Source organism: Rattus norvegicus, chromosome X (genome assembly GCF_021556685.1).
Source record: "Rattus norvegicus strain SHRSP/BbbUtx chromosome X, alternate assembly SHRSP_T2T, whole genome shotgun sequence".
Classification (NCBI taxonomy): domain Eukaryota; kingdom Metazoa; phylum Chordata; class Mammalia; order Rodentia; family Muridae; genus Rattus; species Rattus norvegicus.
Window position 1 is genome coordinate 2,322,916 of NC_141554.1, and position 18,715 is coordinate 2,341,630.

Below are 18,715 nucleotides of genomic sequence, written 5' to 3' on the forward strand. Positions count from 1 at the left end.
TGTTTTGGCTCTTTTCTATCTGCTTGTTTTGTTCTACTCCAATTCATTAACTTTCATTTTATTTTTATCCCTTAGATGATGGTTTGTTTTGAGAGTCAGAAGGATGTAGATACAGATGATAGGAGAGGAATAGAAGGGGGGAATAGAGGGTAGAGTAATCATAATTCAAATATATTGCATGAAAAAGTCTAATTTTAAGAAAAGAATTTTAAAAACATACTTTCTGGGGCCTGTCTGCCCCCTTTTCTCAAAATCCTTACTAGTTTCATATAAAAAGTTAATGAAAATATTTTAAATCTTTTCCAAGGCAAAGAAAATTGTTTGTTTACATCTGATCTGGAACTGCCACTATGGGAGTGAAGCTTCTGTAGAGTTGCAATAATGCAGTAGGAGAGTCTATAAATGCTTTCAGATAAATCAATCCACTGAGGTTCAGCGGGAGTTTCACATTTTTGATGTTACAAATTTTCAATGGGAAGATATACATTTTCGATACTTCAGTTTTCATGAAATTCTTCAAGATCAAATTACAAGTAGTATGGAATACAATCATAAAATAGGTTTGTTCCTTTGAAAATTTCAAAATTACCCCAAATAATACTTAAATATCATTAATAAATCAGAACTTATTGTATCCTAAACCCATATAAACATGACAATTATGAAATAGAAGTAGATGCGTATTTGTGGATAAAAGCTGTTTCTGGAGAGGCACTATTTTATGTCTGGGATAATTTCACTTCATTGGTAGATGGGTTAAATCAAAGTCTGATAATGAAGACCTTGCTGTAAAAGACCATTCTCTCACTAAGGGACTCTAAAACCCTGTTGTATAGAGTGCTAGCATTTCAATGTATCTCTTAATGACACTCCATTGGTTAGATGTGCCATATTTCCTGTATTCATTCCTGTGTGGAAGATCATCTGGGTTCTTTCAGCTTCTGGCTATTATAAATAAGGCTACTATGAACATAGTGGTGCTCATGTCTTTGTTATATATTGGGGCATCTTTTGGGTATATGCCCAAGATAGGTGTAGCTGTGTCTTCAGATAACTCAATGTCCAATTTTCTGAGGAACCTCTACACTGATTTCCAGAATGGTTATATCAGTCTGCAATCCCACCAACAATGGAGGAGTGTTCCTCTTTCTCCACATCCTCTCCAGCATTTGCTCTCACTTGAGTTTTTGATCTTAGACATTCTCACTGGTGTGAGGTGGAATATCAGGGTTGTTTTGATTTGCATTTCCCTTATACTATAGTTGTTGAATATTTCTTTAGGTATTTCTCTGCCAATTGATATTCTTCAGCTGTGAATTCTCTGTTTTGCTTTGAACCCCATTTTTCAAATGGTTATTTGTCTCCCTGTAGTCTCACTTCATGTGTTCTTTGTATATTTTGGATATAAGCTGTCTATCAGTTGTAGGATTGGTAAAGATCTTTTTCCAATCTATTGGTTTCCATTTTATCCTAACAACAGTGTCCTGTACCTTACAGAAGTTTTTCAGTTTTTTTAAGACCACATTTGTTGATTCTTCATCTTAGAACATGAGCCTTTGGTGTTTTGTTCAGAAAATTTTCTCCAGTGCCCATGTGTTTGACATGTTTCCACACTTTGTCTTCTATTTGTTGGAGTGTATCTGGTTTGAAGTGGAGGTCCTTGATCCAATTGTACTTATGCTTTCTACGGGGCAGTAAGAATGGATTGATCTGCAATCTTTTACATACTGACCCACAGTTGAACCAGCACCACATGCTGAAAATGCTGTCTTTTTTTCCATTGGATGGTTTTGACTTCTTTCTCAAAAATTAAGTGACCATGGTTGTAGGGGTTCATTTCTGTGTCTTCAATTCTATTCGACTGGTTTATTTGCCTGCCTCTGTCACAACGCCATACAGTTTTTTTTTTGTTTTTTTTTTTTTGTTTTTTTTTTATCGCTGTTGCCCTGTAATACTGCTTGAGTTTAGGGATAGTGATTCCCATGGAAGTCCTTTTATTGTTGAGGACAGTTTTAGCTATTCTGTGTTTTTTTTTATTACAGATGAATTAATGAATGTTCTGTCTAAATCTTTGACGAATTGGATTGGAATTTTGATGGGGATTGGAATGAATATGTAGGTTGCGTTTAATATAATGGCCATTTTTACTGTATTAATCCTGCCAGTCCATGAACATGGGAGATCTTTCCATCTTCTGAAATCTCCTTCACTTTCTTCAGAGACTTGAGGTTCTGCTCATATGCTCATATTTTTTACTTACTTGGATAATGTCACCCCAAGACATTTTATATTATTTGGGGCTATTGTGAACGGTGTCATATCCCTACTTTCTTTCTCTGCTTGTTTAGTTTGTGCAGAGTTATTTTTATACTCAGCCACATTGCTGAAATGTTTATCAGGCTTAGTAATTCTCTTGTGGAATGTTTGAGGTCACTAAGTATACAATCATATCAACTACAAACAGTGCTATTTTAACTTCTTCTTTTCCAATCTATATCCCTTTGACCTCCTTCAGTGTCTGCTTGCTCTGACTAAGATGTCTAGAACTATATTGAATAAGTTGTGAGAGAGTGGGCACCCTTGTTCAGTCCCTGATTTCAGTGTGATTGCTTTAAGTTTCTCTCCACTTAGTTTAATGTTAGTTACGGATTTGCTGTATATGTTTAGGTGTGGGCCTTAAATTCCTGTGCTTTCCAGGACTTTTTTCATGAAGTGATGTTGAATTTTGTCAAAATCTTTCTCAGCATCTAATGAAAGGATCATGTGGTTTTTATCTTGGAGTTTATATAGTGAATTATGTTGTTTGTTTTCTGTATATTAAAGTATCCCTGCAAGCCTGGGATGAATCCTACTTAAACATAGTAGATGATTGTTTAATGTGTTGTATGAATAGGTTTGCAAGAATTTCATTGAGTATTTTTGTGTTGATATTGATAAGAGAAATTGGTCTGAGTTATCTTTCTTTGTTGAGTCTTTCTTTGTTTTAGTTATAAGAGTAATTGTGACTTCATGAAAGCAATTTAGTAGTACTCCATCTGTTTCAATTTTATGGAATAGTTTGGACAGTATTGTTATGAATTTTTCAATGAATTTTGGATGGATTTCTGCACTAAACCCATCTGATCCTGGACTCTTTTTGGGTGGGAGAGTTTTGATGATTGCTTGTATTCCTTTGGGAGTTATGGGTTGTTTAAATGGTTTATCTTTTCCTGATTTAGGTTTGGTATCTTGTATTTGTCTGGAAAATTGTCTTTTTTTTCCAGATTTTCAAGTTTTTTGAACCTAGGCTTTTGTAGTACAGCAATTTTTTTTTAATTTCCTCTGATTCTGCTGTTCTGTCTCCCTTTTTAATATTTGATTTTGTTAATTTGGACACACTCTCTGTATCCTCTGCTTAGTCTAGCTTTGGGTTAATATATCCTGTTGATTTTTTCAGAGAATCAGGTATTGGTTCTGTTGATTCTTTGTATGGTCCCTTTTTTTCTACTTGGTTGATTACAGCCCTGAATTTGATTATTTTCTGCCTTCTACTACTCCTGCATGTATTTGCTTCTTTTTGTTCTAGAGCTTTTAGGTGTGCTGTCAAGCTGCTGATGTATGCTCTCTCCTGTTTCTTTCTGCAGGCACTCAGAGCTATGAGTTTTCCTCTTAGCACAGCTTTCATTGTGTTCCAAGAGTTTGGGTGTGTTGTACCTTCATTTTCAGTGAATTCTAAGAAGTCTTTAATTTCTTCCTTTATTTCTTCCTTGACCAAGTTATCATTGAGTAAAAAAAAATTGTTCAACTTCCATGTATATGTGGGCGTTCTTTCCTAATTTTTATTGAAGAACAGCCTTAGCCCATGGTGGTCTGATAGGATGCGTTGGATTATTTCTATCTTTCTGTATGCTTTGAGGCCTGCTTTTTGACTGATTATATGATTAATGTTGGAGAAAGTGCCAGGAGGCTGTGAGAAGAAGGTTTATCTTTCTGTTTTAGGATAGAATGTTCTGTAAATATCTGTTAAGTCCATTTGGTTTATACCTTCTGCTAGTCTGTCTATATCTCTGTTTAATTTCTGATTGTGTGATCTGTCCAGTGATGAGAATGGGGTGTTGTAATCTTATACTATTATTTTTTGCGGTGCAATATGTGCTTTGATCTTTAGTAAGGTTTCTTATGTGTATGTAGGAGCCCTTGTAATTGGAGCATAGACATTTATGATTTTGAGTTCATCTTGGTGGATTTTTCCCTTGACGAATATGAAGTGTCCTTCCTTATGCTTTTTGATGACTTTTGGTTGAAAGTCGATTTTATATATTCTTCAGACCATTGCTTGGAAAATTGTTTTCCAGCCTTTTACTCTGAGGTAGTGTCTGTCTTTGTCTCTGAAGTGTGTTTCCTGTAGTGCAAAATGCTGGGTCCTCATTACATATTGTGTGTCAATCTGTGTATTTTTAGTGAGGAATGAGTCTATTGATGTTGGAGATATTAAGGAATAGTGATGGTCACATTCTGTTATTTTCATAATTGGAGGTTAGTTTATGTTTGTGTGCTTCTCTTCTCTATGTGTTGTTGTGAAAAGATTAATTTCTTGTTTTATCTATGGTTTTACTTGAATCCTTGTGTTCGGTCTTGTCAGTTAGTGTCCTTTGTAAGACTAGATATGTAGAAAGGTATTGTGTAAATTTCGTTTTGTCATGGGATATCTTGGATTCTCCGTCTTTGTTAATTGAGAGTTTTGATGGATACAGTACCCTGGGATGGTGTTTTTATTCTCTTAGTGTCTGTATGACATCTGTCTATGATCTTCTGACTTTCATAGTATCTGGAAAGAATTCTGATTTAATTATGATAGCTTTGCCTTTATATATTACTTGACCTTTTTCCTTACAGTTTTTAACATTTTTATTTGTTTTGTGCATTTGGTGTTTTGACTATTATGTGATGGGAGGATATCCTTTTCCGGTCCAATCTATTTGGAGTTCTGTAGGCTTTGTGTATGTTTATGGGCATCTCTTTCTTTAGATTAGGGAAGTTTTACTCTATAATTTTGTTGAAGATATTACTGTCCCTTGATGTTGACAGTCTTCACTTTCTTCTATACCTGTTAAGACTAGGTTTGATCTTCTCATTGTGTCCTGGATATCCTTTATGTTTTGAGCTAGGTCTTTTCTGTTTTACATTATGTTTGACAGTTGTGTGATTCTTCTGCTCCTTAGATTATGTCTTCTATGTCTTTTATCCTGTTGGTGATTCTCACTTCTATGACTCCTGGTCTCTGTCCTAGGTTTTCCATTTCCAGGGTTATCTTCCTTGTGCTTACTTTATTGTTTCTATTTCCATTTTTAACTCCTGGGTGGTTTTGTTTATTTCCTTCTCCTGTTATGCTGTTTTTCAAGTAGTTCTTTAAGGTAGTTTTGTGTTCCCTCTTTCTTGCATTATATTTGTTTACTTCAGTTTTTTCTATTGTCCTGCATTTTCTTAAGGGAGTTATTATTCTTAACATCCTCCATCGTCATGATAAATGTGAAATTAAATTTAGATCTTCCTTTTCTGGTGTGTTTAGATATCCAGTGTTTGTTTTGATGGGAGAATTGGGTTCTGTTGAGCCCAAGTAGTCTTGGTTTCTGTTGTTTGTGTTCCTGTGCTTTCTTGTGGCCATCAGGTGGTCTCTGGAATTAGCTTGTCTTGCTCTTTCTGATAGTGGCTTGACCGTCCTGTAGGCTCGTGTGTCAGGGCTGCTGTAGACCTGTTTTCCTGTTTTCTTTTACCCAGTTAAGGGAACAGAGTATTCTGCTCTCAGGCATGTAGTTGCTCCTGTCTACTTACTTTCAGCTGTCCCTGTGGGCGGGAACCAGAAGGAACTTCCCATACTTCTCCTAGGTCCCTCTGTGGGGGGAGGGGGCACAGATGGTACAAGGTGTTTTCCTCTTGAGTCAGGAATCTGGGCAGAGAGTAGTCTCCTCTGATTTCCCAGGAGTGTCTGCTTCTCTGAGGCTCTAGTTACCCCACCATCATGATTTGGGTACAGGGAGCTGTTTGACAAGATCAGTTCCGATCCAGGCACAGTCTGGAACATGGTGCTCCAGTACATTTACTCCTCCTCTATTCCAGAGTCACTATGCAATTTTGTCTTGGGCCAGAGATGTGGGCAATTGTGGGCAGAAGTGGTAGTCTGTGTGCATTGTATGCTCAGTATTGCCCACACTCCTGGGTGATCAGCTCTCTCTCCCACAGTTTCTAGGAGAAGGGAGCTTTGTGCTGGAATCAGCAAGGTTCAGGAGCCAGCTAGAAACTGGAAATGCCTGATCCCAGAGGAGTTCTGCCTTTGCATGTCCTGAGTCAACCAGTGAGCTCGCTTCAAGCAGAAAAGTTGGAATCACCTCTTCTCTCAGGCCTGAACTCACTTGTTGGGCTGACTTTCAGCTTTCCATAAGGGCTGCAACCAGAAGTGTCTTGACCCTACTGCTCCTAGGTTCCTATGCACAGGAGGTCCAGATGGAGCTAGGTGTTTTTTTTCTTGAGTCAGGAATTTGAGCAGAGTTCTCATGGGTTTCTGCCCCTCTGACAGTGTAATACTTCCCCACCCCTCATGACATTTGGGTGTAGAATACTGTTTGGACAAGTTCAGATTCAGCTGCAGTTTGGACTGCAGGGCTCCTGCAGATTGACTGCTCCTATATTCATGTGTCCAGTGGCACTATGCAGTTTCCTCTTGGGCTAGGGATCTGAGCACATGTGGGAAGAAGTAGCAGGGTCTCCTCGCTGAGGTCTCAGTATTGCACACTCTTCTGGGTGTTCAGCTCTTGTCCCACAGACTTTCCATAGGATTTCAAATGTTCACTCCCTATCTTACAGGTCCTCAGTCTTTCCAGTTCTCCTCCAAATTTTGTTGGAGAAGACGCCTCTGGTTAAGGGGAGGTACAACAGGCCCAATCAGAAAAAAAAAGGGGGGCTGGAAATCTTCTTCTCTTAAAGGTAATCTCATTGATTTCTCATATTCCACAAGTGGAATAAGTCCTGCCCCTTCTCCAGAAGAGACTTTAATACCTTTGCCAGCTGCCAAAGCAGGGCAGAGAGCTCTGTCCATTCACAAAGACAGTCAAAGATGTGCCCTATCTCCACCAACGTGCTTATGAAATCTGCTTCGGGTAAAATGAGTTTGAAACCTGATTCTGCTGACAAAGCGGATTGCAGAACTACCCTGTTAAGCCAAGAGGACATTCAAAGTCCTCCACTATTAAAAATGCGCTTAAATCATCACTTATGATCCAAGGCGTACAAAATACAGTTACAAATACCCAAGTGAACCTCATAACACACATACCAGCCCAAGAAGAGACAAAATTTTCTGCATGTACACCATTAGATCAAGGACCATTGACAGTTTCAGAAGGGGCTCTTGAGAGTTCCACACCCACGCAAGATGTGGTAGAAATTTCTGAATCCACCGATGGAACTCCTGTGCCTTCTGCACATAAAAAATATGTTCTAGCAGCCTCACCATATCCCCCAGTACTTCAAATGTCCCTATATAATAGAGAATTATTCAAATATCCTCTACCACTGAAGGGAACCTCCTGACATCCCATTAGGCCCACAAAAGCCAAGTTTATCAAAACACACTGTCAATGAGCCATGCAGACTCCATATTTATACAATGTGCAGAGAAGATAAAATATCCCCTACCTCCTCAGGGGACTCTAAGTCGTTCTGTACTGAAAGCAGAGGCTCCAAAATTTTCCACATATACATCAGAGATGCTAGAACTTCCCAAAACTGAGCAGTATTCTCTGAGTATTACTCTATCTCAAAAAGAGACTGTGGGACAAGAAACTTCTACAAAAGGAGGTCTACCCATAGCCACATCTTTAGAAATGTCTTGCGGATGTGACACATATACAAAAGATATTCTAGGACAGATTCCATCTGTAGAGAAGTTTATGGACCCAAACATATGTGAACCATGAAATGCGAACACCAGAGTCTGTAGCATCCTCAACAACTGAGGAAAGGGATTCCTTGTATTCCATTAGTGTAAAAGAATGAATACGACCTCCACAAATTCCACAGTAGGCTATAGGAACTTCCTTATCTCCTCAAAATCAGCCATCTTCCCCAACTACAGAAGATGCTACACACTCTTCCAAATATTCAGAAAAGATTGCCATTCCTTCTTTATACCCACAAGCAGACCCAGAACATCTGCCAAATACCTCAAAAGCTCTGGATTTTACCTCATCTTCTGAAGGGGCTTTGGAGCCTGTTTTGCCTCTCAAGCAGGCTAGGGAACCTGACACTTCTATAGGAAAGTCGGTTTCCACTTCTCCAGCAGAAGAAATTTCTCTTGGAACTTCCACAGTTACAAAACAATATCTAGAATATGTCTATGATGCTCAGGGAGAGGTCACATTTTCAGAGGTAGCTCTAATACATACTCTCCATTCTGATATCACAGTAAGGATTCTACACGTATACACGGTACATTAAGACCTTCCTCATCTGAGAAGGATGTCTTAGGATCTACTGCATCTGAACAGCATGTTTTAGAACTATCCCCATATACCTAAGTAGATTTATTTAACATGTCCACTCTGGGGATAAAGAGGCGACATTCTCCCTCTACCAAAGTGGACCACAGGCATCCAGTTTCTATAAAAAAAAAGGTTAAGATTTGATCCTTCTGATGTAGTCTTGAGAAATTTCCTCTAAAGAAGATAGTTTCAAACATCCCCCTTCTGCCAAAAGGGATCTTGTGCCATCTTCTGCAGCCAAAGAGACAGCAAAAGCTACATTTTCTCCTCAGGTGAGTCCTAACATTCTCCATCTGTCCAAAGGGCCATGGAATTTCCAAAAAATATGAAGGAATTGTGCAAAGATGCCATTCCTTGAAAGGACTTGCTGGACATTCCATATTGTCCCAAGATGCTCAAGTAACTCCTCCTTCTACAAAAAAGGCATGTTCACCGTCTACCCTAGGGTTTCAGAGAATTTCTTCACTCCTCTCTAGGGCTCCAGAAAGTGTTCTCCATGCTCAAAGTGGTTTGTCATTGTGCAAATTAGACTTCAAACATATAAAACGCTTTTTTTTTATATTACCGAAGGTCTGAGGGAAAGTCCACATCGAAAAAAAATCATTTAGACCTTGTGCCATTAGTCCAAGTATATCAGAAAAATTCCATGTCTTTTAAAGCACCTAAAAATCTATCTTGCTCTTGCACTCGTCCTAGAAAACAATTACCTTTAGTCATACAATCCCTAGGATCATTGAAATACAAAAAGGGGTGTCTAGAAACTTTACCATCTGCCAAAAGGTCTTTAGGATGTTCACCAACTTCTCCAAGAGCTCGGTTAACCCATAGAAGAACAAAAGAACTAAAGCCATCTGCTCAGGGTGTTTTCCAAAAACCACTTTTTTCTTCTTTACTTTTATACCAAGACAAGAGGCCAGCTTCCTCATCCCCATCTCTGATCCCTTCTTCCTATTTGTTCTCTCTCCCAAATCGCTCTTTACTCTGAATTAGATGCCAATTACTAAACCATAGACATATGGAAGGAGGTAGTTGCTGTCAAAACAAAACTTGTGATATCACAGAAGAAGCTACGGCTCTCCAGGACACAATAGAATTTTCAAGGAGGGCCTAATGATGATGGAACTGCCATAGCCGACCTGCTCAAGAGCTTCCTTGCATTGACCAGATTTGGTTGTGCACTTTCCAGTAGTGTCTCCTGTGACACAGTAGAAACATTTACATGCTACATCTCTGTACAGCTAGAGCCTTCTCTCTGCTTTATTAGTGATTACATGCTCTGAATGAAGAAAGTTAGTCAGGGGCTCGTCATGGGTAGAAAAGATCTAGGAACACAGAAGGAAAGATATTCTTCTCGAGATTAATTTTATTCTCCGGTCAAATCCTGTGACATAAAGTTCAATCCCCTAGGTTTTCCCTGTTTCGCTGGTGCCAGTATTTTCCCTACAGAACTTTAATTGAGTGAATATTGTTTTATATTTTCTGATTGTAAATTCATTTACAGGGGACATTATATATGTTCCTGCATGTGTACTCAAAATTTCATTTTTCAAATTCCATTTTTTGCAATGAATTTGGTATCAAACGTGGCTCAGCTATAGAGTGAATATAAGAGTGGAAATATTGTGTACCTACTTCTAATGATCAACTCCCAAATCCATATTTTATCCATTAATTACAAGACATCAGTAAAGCAAAGGACAACATGGAGTATAGAATGTGGTTCTGAAGTTCTATTAGATATCAGTCCTCTAATATCTACCTTATTGTGTTCCCAGGGATAGGCTTGAGGGTTTTGGATGTTTTACCATGATTCTTTCTTCAGGCCACACATCAGTTTCTGAGTGATGGGCAGTGATAGGAATGGCTTGTGGTCCAATGAAACCTCAAATTCAATAGGTTATAAAAAACAGGAGGGAGTCTATTTGCAATTGTCACTTGTGGATCCTATAGTCTTCACCTTGTTATGCAGAATCCATCCAAATATTAAACCAAAATTCCTAGTTGTAGGATCCACCAAAATTGTATATATATATATATATGTATATATATATATATGTATGTATATAAATGTATATATATATGTATATATGTATATATGTATATATATATGTATATATGTGTGTGTATGTATTCACTTATATATATATGTATGTATGTATTCATATATATATGTGTGTATGTATGTATATATATATATGTGTATATATATACATATATATATATATATATATATATATATATATATCAGGCACAAAAACTAGATAAGATTGTTGAAGATAAAATTGCATTCTGCCAATAAATGGTTTTAGATCTTTCATGAGAGACACAACTAGAGCATGTCAAATACAGAAGTGATTGCTAGTGGCAAACCAGAGAACTGAATACAGACCCCTTGTTTGTAGATGTTGAGAAAGGATTACAAGAGCTGAATGGGCTTTCAACCCCCATAAGAACAACAAGTTCAATGAACCAGGGCTTTCTCGTATTAAACCAATATTCCATGACTGTTTATGTACAGACCTGTGGCTCCAACTGCATATGTGGCATAGTATGGCGATGTTGATCATCAATGGAAGGAGAAGCCCTTGTTTCTTTCTAGTTAAAGGGAATGTCAAAGCACAGTAAAGGTTATAGATAAGGATAAGGGGACCAGCTAGGAATATTAAGGACAGGAAACTGGGAAAGGAAATAACATTTGAAATGTAAATATAGAAATATCCAATTAAAAGAGGTATATACGGGTCTGGGGATTTAGCTCAGTGGTAGAGCGCTTACCTAGGAAGCGCAAGGCCCTGGGTTCGGTCCCCAGCTCCGAAAAAAAGAACCAAAAAAAAAAGGTATAAAATTTGCTAAAAAAAAAGGAAAAAAAAACAAAAGATAATTAGCAGCTAATCAGACCTATTGAGTCAGTAATCCAAAGGGTTCCTGTCAGGGATTTATAGTCAGAATAATACTAGTGGAAAGATTGAGATGATGAAGATCAAATTTGGAGCACGTCTCTCTCCCAAATACCAGTATCAGACACTTACTGCTCTATAAGTATCCAAATAATTGAGGAGTTTACTCTGAGCTGAGGAAAGTATACTCATTTTTCACTTCTTCCTTAGGACCATTTTCTTCTGGGCAATAAGAACAAAAATCCATGAGCTCTAAGGAAAAGAACAGTGTCCTTCCAAACACCTGGCTTTTGGGAGAAAGAAATTAATGATATAAACTCTCTGACTTCCAGGAACCATTAGAAGCAGGGAAGTCCAGATTCTTCTGAGAGGCTCCCAGCTCCTGATCCCATGTGTGGAAGGATCAGATCAATTCTATCTCTTCAACTTACATATTCCACTCCTACCAAGGCTTCAGTGAGATTTCTCAGGGATGATGTATTTCTTCCTTCTTTTATACCAAGACAGAAGACCAGCTTCGTTCTCCCCATCTCTGATTTCTTCATCGTCTTTGTTCTCCCTCCCTAATGACTGTTTCCCCTGAATTTGAGGCCAATTAGTAAAACCTATAGGTACTGAAGTAATATCTGAGAGGCATTTGCAGTCAGGACAACACTTATTACATCACAGAAGAAGCTAGTGCTCTCAAGGATACAAGAGATTTTTCAGGGAGAGCCTAATGATATTGTCACTGAGAACTGCCATGGCCTGACTCTAAACAGCTTTCCTTACATTAACCAGTTTTGAGGGTGCCAATTTAGGTATGTCTCCTGTGACACAGTGGAAACTTTCGTTCTCCATCTCTCTAAAGCTAGTGACTTCTGAATGGAGAAAATGAGTCAGGGGCATGGCATGGATAGAAATTATTTAGGAACTTGGAGTGGAGGAGATTCTTCTGGATAATATTTTTATTCCCAGGTCAATTCCTGTGACATACAGTTCAATTTTCTAGGTTTTCTTAATTTTATAAAGGCCAGTACTTTACCTACACACCTTTCGTTGAATGAATACTGTATTTCACTTTCCTATTGTACATTCCTTCATAGGGGACATTATAAATATTCCTGAATATGTACTCAAAAATTCTGTTTTCAAATTCCATTCTCTGCTATGATTTTGGAAACAAAGTGGGCCCATCTATAGACTGAGAATAACAGTGTAAATATGGTGTACCTACTTCAATTATAAATTCCCAAATCCTTATGTTATTCAAAAATTACCAACATCAATAAAGCAAAGGACCACATGGAGTATACAATTCTTTTCTCTATTCACATTTGATATCTGTACTACACTATCTACTTCCTGTGTTCCCATGGCCAGACTTGAAGGTTTTAGATGTGTTGCCATGATTCTTCCTTAATGTCATATATAAGAAACAGGAGCATGGGCAGGGGGAAGAAAGACTTGAGGAACAGTGAAACCTCAACTCAATACCTTCATAAGTACAGGAGGGAGTCTCTTTGATATACTCATTTGCAAACTCTACATTCTTGACCTAGTTGTGCAGAATCCATGTAATCATTCCACCTAACCTAATAGGTGTAGGAAGCACCTAAAGTATATATATATATATATATATATATATATATATATATATATATATATTCAACCACCAAAACTGGATAACATTGATGAAGCTAAGAAATGCATTCTGCCAGGAAACAGATATAGATATTTCCTGAGATACAAAGCTAGAGCATGTCAAATACAAATGTGAATGTCAATGGCAAACCAGTAAACTGGAAATGGAGTTCCAGTTGGTAGATTCTGAGAAAGGATAATAAGAGCTGAAAAGGCTTTCAACCCTTAAGAACAATAATGCCAATGAACCAGATCTTTCTGGTACGAGACCAATATTCAAAGGTGGAAAATGGAAAGACCTAAGGCTCCAACTGCATTTGTAGTAGAGGATGGCCTTGTTGGGCACCAAAGGAAGGTTAAGCCCTTGGTCCTCCCTTGGTTTGACTTGCATTTAAAGGGAATGTGAAGGGACAGTAATGGGATGGTTTATAGAAGAAGTGGAGAGGGACCTGTTAGGGATCGTACGGGAGGAAATTCTAAAAGGAAACAGTATTTTAAATATAAATATATAAATATACATTTTAAAAAAAGAAATAAAATTTGTAAAAAATAAAAGATATAAGAAATAAAAGAAGAGAAAACTACCAGCTAATTACAGCTATTGACTCAGAAATCTAATGGGTCACTATCAGGTAATGACAGTCATAGAAATAATAGTTGAAGGACTGAGATGATGATGTTTCAAATAGAAGCTCTTCTCTATCCCAGATATCAGGGTCAGGCACAAACTGCACTATAGGAATCTAAAGCATGGAGGAGTTTACACAGAGCTAGGGTTACAAAACTTGTCCTTCCCGTGTTCTTTAAGTCCCTTTTCTTCTTGTCAAAAAAAATAAAGGCCATGCACTCTCAGGAAAACAACTGTGCCCTTTCCATCCCTTGGTTTTGGAATAAAGAAATGAATGATATAAACTCTCTGACTTCCAGGAACCATAAGAACAGGTAAGTCCAGATGATTTTGAGAGGCTCCCATGTCCTCATTCCCATATGTGGAAAGCTGAGATGAAGGCTGTCTCTTCAGGAAACCCACTAAACACCTACCCCGGACTCACTGAGCTCTCAAATGGACCAGGTAATTCTTCCTTTTTGATACCAAAACAGAAGGGAAGCTTTCTTTGCACATCTCTGATTTCTTCATCCTCTTTGTTCTCCCTTCAAAAATGTCTGTTTATTCTGAATTAAAGGCCAATTAGTAAGCTCTAGGGGTACTGAAGAAATATCTGAGAGGCAGATGCTATCAGGACAACACTTGTGACCTCACAAAAGGAGCTAGGGCTCTCTAGGTTACAAGAGATTTTTCAGAGAGGGCCTAATGATAATGTCTCTTAGAACGCCCATGGCCTACATGCTGAACAGCTTTCCTTACATTGACCAGTTTCAAGAGTGCCTTTTCCAGGAGAGTCTCTTGTGTCACAGTGGAAACATTTACGTACTCCATCTCTCTATAAAGTTAGATACTTCTCTTTTCTTCATTAGTGGTTACATGCTCTGAATGGTGAAAGTTAGTCAGGGGCATGTCACGGGTAGAAAAGATTTAGGAAGATGGAGTGGAGGTGATTCTTCTAGATAATATTTATACTCCCAGGATTATTCCTGTGACATACAGTTCAATTTTCTAGGTTTTCTCTGTTTCGCAACGGGCAGTATTTTCCCTATAGACCTTTAATTTATTGAATATTGTATTACAAATGTGATCATATTCTAGTTTTCTTCTCTTGCTTAGTGATGAAAAAAGTGATACCCAGTACTGTATTAGAACAAACATTATATAGTACACCTAAAGAAAACAAATTGCTCCCAAGGTCAACGTAACTTCATAAGTAAGCAATTTGAATTCACAGAGAAATGGTAAAGTATTGTATTATTTATCCTTAAAAGGATACTTGTAAGAATCTTTTAGAAACAGAAATCTAAACATCTGTATAAAAATGTTATATCTGCTTTAAATGATCAGAATGCACATCTGTGATTGGCAAACCTTATTAAATCCTATCAGGAAGCTGAGGGTAAAACTGGTTCAGAAAGCAGTCATCAACAGTCCAGCATTTGTGACAGTCACACCATTAGCCTGTGCCGCCATAGTTCTTGATCCCTGACCTTAAAAGATCCCAGCCTTTCCGAACTACAAATTGTTCCATTCATTGTTTTTTATATCAGAGTCAGTAGGGAAAAGATCTTAGCCAGCTTCACAAACAATTTTATTTTTCCAAAAGCTTTTAATGGGTTGTGGTCCTCGCTAATCATTCTACATTTCCTCGGGCAATGATAGAAGCAATGATCTACCCCAGAGGCAATTGCTAAAAGACCTGTATCACTCTTATTGCAAATGCCAATGGCACTGCCCTCTGAGTGGTAGAAAGCTCCATGAGGATTTTCATGCACTTCTTAGATTAAGAGAGGATGAGTGCAATAACTGAGCACCACTCTGCCTGAAATCCTCGTGGGGTTCATGACTCACCAAGGTCCAACGAGACTGTGCTGAAGAGTGGGCCATACCCCAGGATTTCTAAAGCTCTGTGCCATTCCTCCTTCACAGGCCTTGGCAATACACCATTTCAGAACCAAATTTGAACTATGCTTTTACCCTAGATATAATTTCAAATACTATACTAATTAGGGAGAGTGTGCAGCCTTACATTGTCCTTGACTTTAATGGAATTGCTTTACATTTCTTTCCATTTAGGTTGATGCTGGGTACCGGCCTGCTGTCCATTGCCTCTATTATGTTTCTGCATAGGACTCGTATCCCTGATTGCTCTCACCCTTTTAACATGAAGGTGGGTTGGAATATTTTTGCAAGCTTTTTAAATATCTAATGAGATTATCATGTGATTTTTCTCTTTCAGTTTCATTATATAGTGAATTATATTGATGGATTTTCAGAAATTGAAACATCTCTGCCTCCCCCTAGAAATTAATAATTACACAGCATAACCTACAGAAAGGATCTCACATTCACGTGCATACTCCAATAGCTCCCCAAAAACACAAAAAAAATACAAACAAAAAAAAATCATGCACCCTACTGAACAGATGTAATACTCACATACATACTCAAACATCCTAATCGAAAACACAAAAACCAAAAAACATGCAAGCAAAAAAAAAAAAAAAAAAAAAAAAAAACCCTGCTCCCGCAACATCTCATTAATACCTTTAAGCATTAATGTCCTCTACTCAACAGTAAAAGGACACAGGCTAACACAATGGATGTAAAATCAGGATCTATCCTTCTGTTGCACTCAAGAAACACAATCCAGCAACCAAGATAGACACAACCTCAGACCAAGGGGTTGGAAAAGATTTCCAACCTAATGGACACAAGAAACAAGATGGTGTAGCCATTCTAACATCCAGCAAATCAGACTTTCTACCAAAAGTAATCAAAAGAGACGGGGAAGGATACTTCATATGCATCAGAGGAAAAATCCACCAAAATGACATCTCAATTCTGGATGTATATAGGCCAAAGACAAAAAGCAGAAATATTGGTGAGAGAAATATTGCTAAAGCGTAAATATCACATCGAACCTCACACATTAATAGTGGGTGACATCAATGTCCCATCTCACCAAAGGCAGGCCATTGAGACAGAAATTAAAAAAATAAATAAATAAATGATTTAACAAACACGGGGTTCAATAAAATTGACCTCACTGATATCTACAGAATAGTTCACACAAACACAAAAGTACACACTCTCTTTTCAGTACCTCATGGAACCTTATCCTAAAATGAACATGTTCTCCCACTCTAAAGAAGCCACAATGGATACAGAAATACTGCACTAACCATTGGATCTTCTCAGATCACCATGGATTAAAACTGGACTTCAACAATAAGAAAAAGTGTATAAACTCATTGAAATTCAATATCTGGCAACTTCAGATCCACCAGTTCACGGAAGAGATGAAAAACAAAAAGTGCTCCTAGAATTTAATGAAAATGAAGGCACAACTTCTCCAAACTTACCTGCATATGCAGCACAGGGTGCTTTTATAAAGAAACCGGAGAGACCCCACACTAGCAACTTCCCAGCACACCCTAGATCTCTAAAATAAAAAGAAGCAAATACATATTAAAGGAGGAGACAGCAAGAAATGATCAGACTCAGGGTGAGAGTGATCCATCAGAAACAAAGAGAATACAAAGATCAAAAAAACAAAAACAAAAAAAAACAAAAAAAACAAAAAAACAAGAGCTGGTTCCTTGGGAACATCAATCCGACAGACAAATCCTCAGACAGATAATGTAATAGGAGGAGAGAGCATCCAAATAACAAATTCAGAAATGAACAGGGAGCCGTATCAATGTACAATGATGAAAGTCACATAATCATTAGTTCTCACTTTAAAGTGGATGATTGTGTAGACTGATTGCACTGACCACAGGTAAATTTAGGTAAGATAAACTCTGTAAATAGCTCTACAACACCTAATGAGACACAAACAGTAATTAAGTTTCCCTACTGAAAGAGCTCAAGGGCCAGATTGTTTGAGTGCAGACTCCTACCAGGTTTTCAAAGAATTCTCAACCTACACCAAAAAAAACAGAAACAGGAGGAAAACGCCAAAATGATTCCATGACACCAGTGTCGCCCTGACACATAAATCACAAACGACACAACAAAGAAAGAATTTCAGGAGAATTTCCCTTACCAACATTGGTGGAAAAAATACTAGGTAAAATGCTCAAAAATAAAATCCAAGGGCATATCAAAACCTCCATTCAGTGCCATCATGTAGGCTACCTCCTGAGGCTGCAGGAGTGGATCAATCTATGAAAACCCATCAAAGTGATCCACTATATAAGCAAACTGAACTGAAAAATAAAAATATTCTGCCCTCAGCATTTCACATTAACGTGCGAGCTCCACCTGGAGTTAACTTTGTGGATGTTGCATACCATGCAGTATATATATATACACATATATATTTATATTACATATAAATACATATATATATACACATATTTATATACATATATAAAATATCATTATAATAAATTAATATATTAAAGTGATATGTACAATCATTATAATAATATAATTAATAATATACTATATTAACATATTAAAGAATATTATTATTAAAATAAATAATATAGTCATATTTTATTAATACATTATATTATTATATATTTATATCATAATAAAATATAATTGATACTAATATATTATGTTAGTATATTAAATTATTATATAGTAATAAACTATACCTCTCTTACCCTCTTCTGACTCTCTACGTAACCACACCCTCAGTACTCCAGTATCAACTTTCCCCTCTGGCTCACTGTCATAGGCTTTAACATTTAAAGAACAGTTAAAAGGGACAGAAGGTTCATATGCGATCTCCTTATTCCATGAAAGAGGACTAGTCAGGGGCAACATCCTTTGAGGAAGCAGATAAATATCAGGATACAAATAACATTTGCTGGGGGAAGATCAAATTCAAATAATGACTTTGCATATCTATCCAGTGTATTCTGAGAAAATGGGGAATATTTTTCCTAAAGACACAGCTATACTACTCCTGGCCTTATATCTGAAAAAACCTCTGCCATACCGCAAGGACATGTGCTCCATAACGTTCTAACTGCTTTCTTCATAATGAGCAGAAAATAGAAATAACCCAGAAGCCCTTCAACCAAAGAATGGCTACAGAAAATGTGGTTCATTTA

General features: G+C 37.5%; 1 long non-coding RNA gene across 1 annotated transcript in view; it reads right to left on the bottom strand.

Moving 5' to 3' along the window:
* LOC147998117 (uncharacterized) overlaps positions 1–12,041 on the bottom strand; it is a 38,536-nt gene extending 26,495 nt beyond the window's left edge. The window contains exon 1 of the long non-coding RNA XR_015646456.1: positions 11,845–12,041. This is a non-coding gene — a long non-coding RNA (uncharacterized LOC147998117). The remainder of the gene's footprint in view (positions 1–11,844) is intronic.
* Positions 12,042–18,715: the final 6,674 nt, after the last annotated feature.